At 48.0% G+C, this 12,906-nt stretch overlaps 1 long non-coding RNA gene across 1 annotated transcript; it reads left to right on the top strand.

Annotated features, from left to right (window-relative positions):
- The first annotated feature begins 8,669 nt into the window (after positions 1-8,669).
- Positions 8,670-11,140, top strand: LOC149364040 (uncharacterized). The gene is made up of 2 exons (XR_016288595.1): positions 8,670-8,788; positions 11,071-11,140. It is a non-coding gene; the product is annotated as an uncharacterized LOC149364040 (long non-coding RNA).
- The last annotated feature ends 1,766 nt before the right edge of the window (positions 11,141-12,906 follow it).

Below are 12,906 nucleotides of genomic sequence, written 5' to 3'. Positions count from 1 at the left end.
TTGGACACTTTTAGCTGGCAAATAATTGCTCCATCTGAAATAAACGCTTTTTCTTTTATGGCGAAGTGGAAATCATGCCTAACACTAGCCAAAACATTTGCCCTAAATGACGATAAAGACACCTGTAGGAATCGCTAATTACCATATGTGGTACATGCGGGAATCCCTAATTCCCACATATGCAACTACTAGTTGCGGTTTCATACCACCTGCTTGTGCATTTCATACAAAGTGCACACACCAAGTTTGTAATTCGCCGGAAGGAAAGCTGTCGTTCGCATAATTTCGGAAGGCTGGATAAGGGGACAAAGTGCTCGCTCAATTTTCCGAAAATACAAGTTCTCCAAAAACGACCAAACAAAAACGCTCAAGTGCTCTTTCCGGCAGAACGCATCTGCATCCGAAGCCACCGAGGAAATGAAATATGCCAGTAGAGCCACGTTTATTTTTAGTTTTTTCTTTCCATTCCCTTTATACGCCATCCCGCTTCTGGCTTTGGCTATGTATTTGATTTATAGCTGGGATGCATTTGTAATGTTTAGCGCCCGCGTTTGTATGCGCTGAACGGGAGCGCTTGCTGTGGTGACCTCAGGGCTGTGAAGCTCGCGAAGAAGGTGCAAAAAAAAAAAAAAAGAAAATGACGTCATCTGGCTAGCCGCGGCGCCGCAATTTCGCTCCGCAGGAAATGAAGCGCCTGCGGGAAGCTCTGGCCTCGCACGCCTGTTTCATTTCCTAACGAGCTGCAGAAGCGCGCGATAATCGAGGCCGTGCTGCTTGAGCTCGCAGTTAACGACAGTGAAAAAGGCGTCTCTCCCGCACGAGTGGTTCCACCTGAACCTTGGCTGATCGTTACCACTTGTTCTTTCTTTTCTGGCTCCTCTCAAGTTCGATGCACTGCTAAATTTACTGACCGGTCGCGTACTGCAATTCTGCGAAACGATCGAGATTCTTTCTTTTGCAGGGTGCGCTGTCGCGTTGGCCAGGCGGGAAAACAGAGCACTTGGTAGACACAATCTCGCCTATGCTATTCACCGCCTGTTTACAAGAGGTATTGCGGAGACTGCAATGGGAGCTGTTGAGGATAACAGTTACTGTAGAATACCTAAGTAATTTGCGATTCGCTGATGACATTGCCGTGCTAAGTCACTCAGGACATGTACTGCGAAGCATGGTCAATGAGTTAGGCAGGCAGAGCAGAACGGTGGGGCTAAAAATTAATATGCAGAAAACCAAAGTAATGTTCAACAGCCTAGCAAGGGAACAGCAGTTCGCAAATGGTTGCGAGGTGCTGGAAGTAGTAAGAGGATATGTCTGTTTAGGGCAGGTAGTGCCAGCTGATCCGGATCATGAGATGGAAATAACTATATAGAAAAAAAATGGGGTGAAGCCCAAATGGCAGGTTTTCTCAGATCATGAATGGCAATTTACCAATATCCCTCAAGAAAAAAGTATGCAACAGCTGTATCTTACCGGTACTCAACTATAAGGCAGAAACGTGGTGGCTAACAAAGAGGGTTCAGCTTAAGTTAAGCACAACACAGCGAGCTGTGGAAAGAAAAATGATAGGTGTACCGTTAAGAGATCGGAAACGAGCGGAGTGGGTGAGAGAACAAGGGCGGGTTAATGACATCATGGTCGAAATCAAGAGGAAGAAATGGTCTTGCGCAGGGCATGTAATGCGAAGGAGAGATAACCGCCGGTCTTTAAGGGTAACAGAGTAGATTCCAAGAGAAGGGAAGCGTAGCAGGGGGCGGTAGAAAATTAGGTGGGCGGATGAGATTAAGAAGTTTGCAGGGATACGGTGGCTGCAACTGGCGAAGGACAGGGTTAATTGGAGAGACATGAGAGAGACCTTTGCCCTGCAGTGAGCGTGGTCAGGCTGATCATGATGATGATAATAATAGAAACGAAGGAATATGGTAACTAATCTTAAGAGTATGCTTTGAAGTTTCTTAGATTTACGTGTAGGAGGTAATCTGGAGGTGTAAAGTACCACTCTGACTACTTTGTGTGAGTTTCATCACCGCATAAGTAGACTGTATGGAATGGGTCAGGCGTAGAATGCAAATTGTTTACTACACTATTCAATTTTAAAAAATTTTTGGCTCGTGAACATTGTAATTAGGTATTTGCTATGCTCTTTAACCTTTCACTTTAATAATCACACTGGACTAATACGTCACATTTGTTTACATCTACGTGTTTTCAGACATTCCCTCCGCAACATAAAGGACAAAGCACTGGCGGGCCAAGATATCAGCGCGCGCTGGAGAACCTCTGGGAACGAAAATAATTGCAGCGCTCCGTTGCGGCTTCTCCAGACGTGATAAAGTTAGTATTATTGCGTGTGATGCATTTCACGATTATCTTTATATTTTCTTCGACCTATTCGCCTTGTCAAGTGTTCGAAGTCCGCGCCCCGTGTCGGCGTCCTGTGCCCTTGACCGACCAATAAATCTGCAGTCTACACCCCGCACTGCATGCACTCTCCGCGTAGGAACAGTGCATGTCTTGCGTGCCATGGCAATCCTATCTGTCTTCTTTTCAAACAATTAGTGTCGTAGCGCACATCCGGTCATACTGAGTAAAGTGCTTTCACTTACGGCACTCGCACTTTTAAGGCGAAAGCCTTGACTGGCTCATACTGTCGTCCGTTCACAATGCGTGTCACTCGCGTTTAACTCGAGAACTAAAAAAGAAGAAAACCAATGGTGCTTCGCATAGAGGAGGAAATAATGAACCTAGAAGCCATGTTTGATGACTGTAGAATAATTAGTAAATTAATTATAGGCAAAAATGACGAAATTGCGTCGAAATAGCGCGGATGTCGGTATAGCCACGGGAACGGTGTGACGTCACTTCCACCGGAAATCGTCACGGCATAGAGAAAAGTGTCACAAAATAATCGGAAAAACGTCAGATTTGTGCCAAATTAGATAGAAAAATGAGCAATTAAACTATAATTTGGGTATCGATATAGCCACGGAAACGGTGTGACGTCCCATCCACCGGAAGTTGTCACGGCATAGTGTTCTCGGCTTTCCCCTCTTAACACTTTAGTTGCCAAAGTGCCCTCGCAATTTGTTGTTCTGCTCTTTCCCAGCAGAAAATGTAACAATGCATGCAACCTTGTCTTGACCTACAGGTAGTCACTTCGGTAATGCGAGTTTTGCTTGGCTTGTGCATCTGTTTGTGTCACGAAATAAACCAAGAACGCGTCCTTATGGCCCCAGGCATATAAACATAGCCGAAAGCACCTCCTGAGCGTACTTGTTCCAACATTCGCCGACACTGCCGAAGCTCTGCTCTGAAAGCTGCGGAGTATTTTTATATAAAAAAAGAAAGCCACCTTTAGTGATGACCACCCGTTGATGCGCCTCAGTGAAAACTAGTGTTTATTTTAGTCACGCGCTTCTAAACGACATCTCACAAACACGAAGTGCGCATGCCCTCTTTGCAAACCTTGGATCGAGAGGCCTCATCGGAGTCGTGCCCCACAGCTGGTCTGAGCAAGCGAGTACGCTAACAGCGACTTGCGGGGCATCGTCATCTGAGAGCAGCGGGTTTGTTTTCCAGTATCACCGCACATCGGCAGCGCTGGCATGGCAATACCGGTGATGCGATCCGACCTAGCTGAGCTCCGTGGGTCTCAGGAGATTGGCCCAGCGTTCTGCTGGCAGCCACGAATACCAGCGTGCCGCGCGTTCGAATAAACTAGGCGGGCAGAGACCAGCATGGCAGGGGAGGTTTTAAGCATGAAATGCTTTTAGCTCCCGTTGTCGGCAGTGTGGTGACGTCACGCCGAGACCGAGAGCCATCATCCGGGCACTGAAATCCACTCATCCGGGCACTGAATTCCAGTCATCCGGGCTCTAAAACGAGAACATCCGGGAACCGTACGAGACATAACGAGATTTGTTGTTGTTGTTGTTGTGACTGAGAGAAGGATGAAGAGGAAATTGCACGGGCCTGCTACTGGCTCTAGCCAAGCCACCACCGCTGCCACGTGCAGATAGAGGAGAGTTAAAAGATCAGAGGAGAGAGAAAAAGGAAAGAAAAGACGCGCGTCGCAGCAACAACTGCGTCCGCCGGAGCGGACGCTGCTCAAAAAGAAGCGGCCGAAGCCGCGCTCGCCGAAGCGAGAACGTTAACGAGACTCTCTAAGCCCTCCTACGCGACCGGCATGCAAGCGCCGGTTGGTCTCCAAACGAGACAAAAAATAACTGCTGCCAGTGCCTTATCAATGTTTATCAAGATATCAGTTGAGCTGTGGGTTTGATAATGCACGGAATTATAATTTCCGATTTCTAATAACGCGTGCAAAAAGCACATAAATGCCATGTTACACTTCGTTGTCATACGTGATCCGGGGGAGAAGCGCTGCGTTCAAAGGGCAAGGCATCCCGCCGAACGGGTGGTGGCGTTCCTCCCTTCCTTTACGGTGCGGTTCAGGTGTCCACCGAGATGGCAGAGAATTACTGCGCCATTTCCTTTCCTCAAAAAACCTTGCGTTCAAATGGCAAGGCATCGCGCTGAACGGGTGGTGGCGTTCCTCTCTTCCTGTACGGTGCGGTTCGGGTGTCCACCGAGATGACTTTAGGCCCGTAAACATTTCATGCTTACTCTACTCTCGTTTACGGGAGAGGCAGAGATTTTTTTGCGTATCCTCCTCCGCTCCTGTCATCAACTCTGTGCTGCACAGTTTGGAAACGGTCGAGTAATTGGGCGAACTTTTTCGGCGACAGCCCGCAACATCGCTTGCAATACTGTAGCTATATGCTCGTTTCGCTCTTGCGTCGCAGAACTGCCCGTCCTAAGCTGAAAAGCCGATGGTGAGCACTAGCTTTTTTTGCTCCAGGTCACTACTCCGCCAAATGCGAGCGAATGGAAATTGCACTTCTCGAAACTCGTAATTTTGCGGCAAAATTGGGCCGCGATTATTCTGTTCCCAGGGCTTTCTGGTTTCTATGTTGTTTTTACCTTTCTCGTCTTCCTGCTGATGTTTTCTTTTTGTTTTCATGTCATGCGGGTATCTCTTGTTTGGCGGTAGCATTAGCTGGTACGTGTGATCCCCTGGCTCCAGGCAGCTCCACGTTGTGAATCCCAGATTCGATAAGAGATGCAGATAGTGGAGTTACCTGCGGGACGGCCGGCACAGGCTCCCACTTCCCTCTCGAGGTCCCTTCAAGGGCGAAAGTGAACTGTGGGTTGGTGGGGAGCGTACAATTTCAAAAAATAGCCCGGTTGAGTGCGTGTATACTTGCTCACCGCTGTTTCTGTAATAGCGCAACAGTTTTGTGAAGCACTAGAGCAACGGTGCGAAGAAAACAAAGATCGCAGGGCCAGAGCCTAAATGTTTGGTTTGGTTTGGTTTATTGGGGTTTAACGTCCCAAAGCGACTCAGGCTATGAGGGACGCCGAAGTGAAGGGCTCCGGAAATTTCAACCACCTGGGGTTCTTTAACGTGCACTGACATCGCACAGTACACGAGCCTCTAGAATTTCGCCTCCATCGAAATTCGGCCACCGCGGCCGGGATCGAACCCGCGTCTTTCGGGTCAGCAGCCGAGTGCCGTAACGACTGAGCCACCGAGGCGGGTAGAGTCGAAACGTGATGGGGCATATGCCAAATGTCGACGAGATTTGGCTCTCGGAAATGGATAGGAATGTTATATTTTTGCTGAACCCAAGAAAGGCGAAATGGTCCTTTCCAAACATTGGTTTCACTGGCCGATTCATACGCCTTCAGTTCGGAAGCGCCTGCAGCTGCAGCAGTGCAGGTGTCACGGCCGAACAGCGGCCTGACAGTGTGTGGAAAGAATCCAGGCTCCGATGCTTGGAAATTTTTAATGAACCCCTCGGCTGGACGCCGCGAGGTGAACACAGCCTGTTCACTTCGGCAAAGTAACAGAATGGATTGTGACTGGCTACTTGTCTGGCTGGCATGGACATTTCCCCTTACGGCTCACGTATAGCTGAAAGGCTGTGAGTTGCTAAAGTTTAGGCAATTCACCCACTGTAGGACACCACAGGAAACAACCTTTAACAACATCGTGAATGTCCCAAAATGCTGTTTATGTCGCCATCGGACGATGATGCTACATGGATAATAAGGACTTTTCAACCACTCCGGTTTGAACTAGTTTGCTACTTTCACTTACTGGGACACACATGTGCCTCAAATGGGCAAGGCACGACGCGTTTTAGTATAATGCCATTAGTCGGGATGTTTAAATAGTTAAGCTGTTGAGATCAGCGACAGGATAAAAAATTCAGGGGGCACTTTGACTGTCTAAAGTGGGTAGAGGCGGAAGCGTTTTCCGCACTTTGACTGTCTAAAGTGGGTAGAGGCGGAAGCGTTTTCAGCACCACCTTCGCTGTTTCTGTGGCACTGGTGGCGTCACATATAATTGAGTACTAATTACTAAGTGATGACAAATCACTAATTAATGATAAATTACTGATTAATGCCTGAATACTAATTAGCTGCTAATTAAGGACGCTTAAGCTTCGCCTTTAGGAGTGGAACGCGACAGCGCGTTGTAGCGCTGACAGGGAGTCCACGGAACGCCACCACCCGTTCGGCGCGATGCCTTGCCCTTTGAACGCAACGCTTTTTGAGGAAAGGAAATTACGCAGTAACTGTCTCACAAAATTCAGGGGGGCACTTTTTTGACCTAAAGTGTGGTCACTGATGTGTGGTTAAGATGTTAAGCTACTCCCCTAAGAGTGGAACGCGACAGCGTCTTGCAACGCTGCCAAGGAGTCCATAGAACGCCATCGCCCATTCGGTTCTACGCCTCGCTAGTCGGTAAATTGGTTTTTGAGTAAAGGAAATGTATCTGTCTCTCATTTGTCGGTGGACATCTAAACCTCGCCGGAAGGGAATGGAGGAGGATGAGAGTGAGTGAAGACACCGTATTCACTAGACGCGCCTTTGTTCATTCCAAGCCATCGAGCTGGCATGGCGGAGCGGATAGCATGCTCGTCTCTCACGCCGAAGTCCGGGGTTCGATTCCTGAGCTCGACCGATTTCTTAATCGGTTTTATTTATTTATATGGCCTGACTAGTAAAGCTAATTAGGCTAATTGGATAATTAAGCAATTAACTAAGCTCAGTCCCTCTTACTTGGATCATCAATTGGTTGCATGGTTACTAGCCAAAGTACAATTGGCCCCATTTGAAATTCGCGCACTGTGACGTCACGACTGTTTCCACCAACTGAAAACGTGACATTTTCTGTCGACAACTGCTGCTTACAACGATGAGACATTAAAGGCTTCCGCCTTAATATTAAGGGTTGGGGATGATGCAAATATTCAGAAATGGCGCATAACAGCAAATATTAGACGTCATCTAATCGAATGAAAAGTTCTTCTTTCATGAGTACCAGACTCCAGGAAACAGACAGCGTAGATTGCCAGCACTACAAGAGATTGATATCTGTCAAATGGCTCTTCCAAATGCGTCAAAACTACAGACAGCTGCCACTGCTAGAGTGGTTCACTGTGGCGCGCTTGAGCCCGCATTGGCGGTGTCGAAATAGCATTGAGCGAACGGGACAGCTCCAATGGAAGGCGAGTTGCCATTATAGCGTGGGTGGAATAACGTCAGCAGCAGCTACTGCCCGATGTAGGGCAAACACATACCGCAATGAAATGAAAACGCAGTCCTACAAGCTCGGTCCATGCCACTGCTAAGTTTCGTCATTTCTACAGCACGAAGACGAGATAGAGTGTGTGTTATAGCACTTCATATTATGGCCAACAGCGCGAAGTCTTGAGGCGGAGCCAGGGTAGGTTTTTTTTCGCAAGAATAAAATGCAACACCAAACAATAAAGTATGCTGAAGGGATCCGTATTCCGTCATCTCTCTTATTTGCACATCTTCCCTGTAAGGAGGTCAAAACGCGCAAAGCCCATTGATTTGAGCTCCCTCAATATTTATCCAGAGTGGTACAAGCTATATGTAGCTAGCATAAACATATTTTTGACAAGGCTGTGGAAGGAGACTACTGCGTTCGTGCCATGATGCAATACAGTAAGGCCCCGCCGCGGTGGCTCAGTGGTTACGGCGCTCGGCTGCTGGTCCAAAAGACGCGGGTTCGATCCCGGCCGCGGCGGCCGAATTTCGACGGAGGCGAAATTCTAGAGGCCCGTGTATTGTGCTACGCAAGTGCACGTTAATGCACCCCAGGTGGTCGAAATTTCCGGAGCCCTTCACTACGGCGTCTCTCATAGCCTGTGCCGCTTTGGGATGTTAAACCCCAATAAACCTATAAGCCAAACCAAGCAATACAGTAAGCTCTGCGACGCCCTCGTATAGCCGCATGTGAGCCATTAACACGGATCTTCGAAATCGCTTGTGCGCAACCGTCATTGTTTTGAACACATAAGGCTGTATTGCTGCCTAAATTTTACCGTCGGAGGCTTTTCAGTGTTTTGTGTAGGTTCTTTAGATACAAAGCTTGCCGCAGAAACTTTAAACTAACACGCTGAGGACAAAATGGTACTCTCGCGAGCAGCTAAGTCATGATCGCTTCTGGATTGAGGCCCAGTTATGTATGAGAACTATGCGAAGTTACTCAAATTTCGGCCTGTAAACGAACCTTTATCACCGCTTTTATCGCTGTCAACAATGATTAAATTGTAAAGCCGCAGTGTCTGCGACAGGAATCGAGACCCCTACTTCAGTGGAGAAACCCTGGCGATACCGGCCAAGCTGCCTGTTCCAGGCGATAAGGCAGGAGGGGATGGGCAGAATGTCGGATGTTGCGGTTTATGCTCAGGTGAGACAGTGTAGCTCATGGTACACATGGCTAGAGTGCTGATTTTATTCCCCAAGAGCAGAGGCCTATTGCGCGTTTATCTTTTGCGACATATGCACATGTCGATGACAAATGAAGACAGGAGCCAGTAGAATTAGATAACTGGCTATGGAGTCCATGTACTTTTATCATCCAGCACAACAATGCGGGGGAACAAAAAGCAAATCTGCCCGATAAAGCACCTCGAATCGTGTGGAGTTGAAAGCCACTGCTTGTGATACCACTTTTCCACGCATTACCGTTTACTTTCCATTCCCACGCCCCACGGCACTGTAATATACAGGGCGTGGCGCGTGCACAGCGGAGAATCACGTCCTTACGTGCGTCATGCGTGCGAATAGCTACGCAGCGTATAGCTATGCAGCGCTACGCAGCGTGTAGAACTCACCGAGAAGGCGAAAGAAAAATTAATGTACAGGTGACCGCAAAAACCGGTTAGGATCGAGAAAATGAACGCCGGCGGCGAAGTGTTAGGCGAGGAAAGCAGCAGTTGTAACTTTAGAGGAATGCGGCTGCGAAGAGTCAATTACACACCTTCTGTGTGAGTGCCTTGCTTTGGCGACCGAAAGACGTACTATCGCGCTCAATATGAGTTGCAACGCGCGGTCAACGACCGGGGCTCGTTCCGTGGTGTGCCTCCTCCAAACAGTCACTCGCAATTCGGGGAGAAACTTTTTCCTGAGCGGGGGTGCTGTTGTTTCCTGCAACAGCAGTTTCTCCCAGAATTCCGAGCGACTGTTTCGACGAGGCACACCACGGAATGAGTCCCGGTCGATGACCGCGCGTTGCAACTCATATTGAGCGCGATAGTACTCTGCGTTGTTCTCTGGACCGCCTCGATCTTCGCTCTTTCACAGAGGATAAGGCCCTTGGACCGTGGACACAGCAATCGACTGCCCTCAAGGCCTACAAGGCTCTGTTCAGCTTATGGGAGTGACTGGCTTGAGGGAAGACTTTTGACTGCTCCCCTTGCTCCTTCTCTCGTTCCCTTTTCAGTGCCAACGTCCCTCTTCCCAAGTGCAGGGCAGCCCAGCGGAACATCCTTCTGGCTAACATCCCTGCCTTCCCTCTTCCTCTTTAACTCTCTCTCTCTCTCTCTATCTCTCTAAGGCTCCTGCTTCCACCATCAAATCTGACGGCTGCCTTGCGTAGAGGACCACGAGTGCTGTGACCATGGAGAAGAGAAAGGGACGGGTAGGCGACGTCCACGCTGTGTGTAACTGCCATCAATAAGTCTATGTATATCGTTTCATCTTCCTTGGGCACGCAAAAAGGCGGGGGCCGAGGTGTATTGTGGCGCGTTCGGGGGCCGAAAAGAGCGGACGCCCGTGCAGCTGGAGATAACTCCTTCGACCGTTCAAATGATCCTCTAGCAGCCATTTCCGGAGTCAATTCGGGTCGTTACCGCGCCTCCGAACGACCGCACACGTAGATAGCCTCCGCGCAAAACGCGCCTCACACGAAGAAGGTAAAAGCAGCAGAGTTGCCAGGGCAACGAAATCCAGGGTGCACGCCTCCCTGGGTTGCGCCTCTTAAAAAATGGCGCGATTTGGGCCATGTTGCTTTTTTCGAAGCTTGCTATAGCGCCACAGATGTTGGTGCCATTAAAGCTACCAGCATTAAAGAGTCTCATCACCATCAAAGCGCACCATATGGCATACTTAAACGGTAAGGGTTTGCTGGTTTTATTATTTGTTTACTTGCTGGGTCATAAAACAAACTGCAAGATTTTGCATTTTTGTACTGCCCTTCGTTTCTCGTATTTTCTAATCCCGCGCTGCTCTTGGGGATGTAAATCGCACAGAGTTACTCGCTCCTGTGATACTGAAATGCGTTCTTTATTTTTTATTCATTGCGTTGTAAAATCATACAAGACGTGATGAAGTTTTTACGTATCCGAAGCGAGCGGCCTTTTTTGGTGGCTCCTTACATTATTTCTGTCTGGCCTTTGTGAACCGCAATCGGCACTGCATGTGGCACGGTTTAGAACTCTGAGAGAGGGTCATTTACGTTTTTTTTTTTCACGATAGCACGCTATTTTCTGTTATTTTTATTTCGTCTGAAATTGGTTTCAATTTGATAAATTTTTTCAATGATAGACATAGACGAACTAGCACTAAAATATGAAATGACTCGCTCAGCGGCGAAGTTTAGTAGCATCGGCAAACGTTACCGTGATTTCAAACACAGTGCTGTGTGGACGCCAGAATGACTAAGTCTCATTTATCGTATTTTATTTTTAGATGGATCCCTCCGGAGTCTTTCAGAGACATAGAAAACCATCAAGGGAAGAAATAAAGTTTGGAACATGAAGTGGACTATGACTTGTGTCAAGATCAAGCGACTGCACCTGGTATCGGCGAAATTGCATTGCTCATGCACGTACCTACATTGCGGCGAAAAACTACGACCGAGCAAAGTCTACACTCCCGCACGTACGACCCGCTAGAGCTACACTGCTTTTCACGCCAGAGCGTCGGCGAAGCGGCTAACGAACTGCCTCACCGAACGTCAGTCGAGCAGTGCTATTAAGTGGTGTTTTCGAGGCAACTTCATTTGTAGTCAATGTATTTTTTCTCTCCATTCGTAATGACTGTTTTGTCAGCCGTAAAAGTAAGAGGTCCTATCCTTCCAAGGCCGAATGCCGGCCACCGCGTAGCCACTCACGCCCTAATTGGATACGTGATGGGCCCATTGAAAAGACGGCGCCTGGGACTATGTCCAACCGACGTGTTCTAGCTTTGGCCCGCCACCAACAATTGCAGTACCTCGGTCACGTTGGCTTTGGCCACGGCGCGGGCCCTGTCCCACATCTGACTTCTGCGTTCTGATAGTCCAATTGTCCAAGGCCACTCAAGCATCGTGCTTCACGTAACTCCGATTCCCGACCCCTCAGCTGGCGGGCGTGCGACAGGGACACCCAATTTCAACACTGTGGAGTGGTGGCGTACACTCCCCTCCCCCCTCTTCCGCGCCCTAACCCCCTCTATTTTTAGACACCTGAATGAAAATGTTTAAGCAATGATTGTCGTCCTTGACACCTGGCTGTTGCAGTTTTCTCTCGCTATCTCTCTTTCCTTTTTCCTATAAGGTTAATGCACGTTTCAAAACAAAGCGTGTTCGACATACTAGGTAGGGTCTCAGAGTTTGATGTACTCAACTCCGAGGTTTTTGTTTGTTGTCTACGAAACTTTGCCTGCTGGCATTTTGCGTCGCCCTTTTCGAGGTTACTTGCTTGCAACTGGAACGTAGAGGTGCCCACAAAAGTTTACAGAACAAAAAAATTACAACAAAATTTATTTTCTGAGCAATGTCAGGATGCATGCACGAACTGACGGATGAACTCCGTACTTTCTTCTGCGCCTCTACATAGCGAGAAAATTCAGGCTTTTCGAGAATTCGTCAGCCCGAGAACTTTTGCCGGCATCAATGCACTGGCATGCTTTAACTAACGTTCTCGCCGTGTTTCTATGCTCTCAAGTTTTGCGCCCTTTGTTAATGTGCTCGGAAAGAGACGGTTTTGTTTTAACACAAAAGTTGCCTGTAAATTCTTCTCCCAAATATTAAATATTAGCGGATTAAAGTGAGGAGGTGAAGTGCACGATAAAGAGAACAAATATTAACAATACGGGACGAAATGAAAACAAGATAAGGCCATAACTGAATGTATAACAGGAAACGGGGAGACGTTTCCCCTCAGTAACGCTAATCGGACGAATTCTACGCTGGTCGAGAAACGAGCAAGTATTCTTGCGAGAAAACTTATGCATGCAAAACAAAGCACACTGATATAGACTGATCGTAAAAACTTAAAACTGCCGTTATCACTTTAAATTGACGCAAACTGCTGCAGCGTTAAAAAAGGTCCCTGCCAAATTGAATGAAACCTTGTGTACACGTTAGGAGAGAGAAAATTTCCCTTCTTTCCGCTTTACTCCAAGGCTTTTGCGTCGAGCTGTAAGACAGCTAGCTAAGGCATTCAGCTTTCGCCCAAGCAGGGGGATGACCACTCATCCTCCCCAAATACGTTCGGTCAACCTGCAAAGTCTTTCCCAACAAAAGGAACAAAGCTGAGTAGA

The sequence above is a fragment of the Amblyomma mixtum genome, chromosome 2 (assembly GCF_055824585.1).
Source record: "Amblyomma mixtum isolate Tamu chromosome 2, ASM5582458v1, whole genome shotgun sequence".
NCBI classification, from domain to species: domain Eukaryota; kingdom Metazoa; phylum Arthropoda; class Arachnida; order Ixodida; family Ixodidae; genus Amblyomma; species Amblyomma mixtum.
This window is presented reverse-complemented; position numbering and strand designations above follow the sequence as displayed.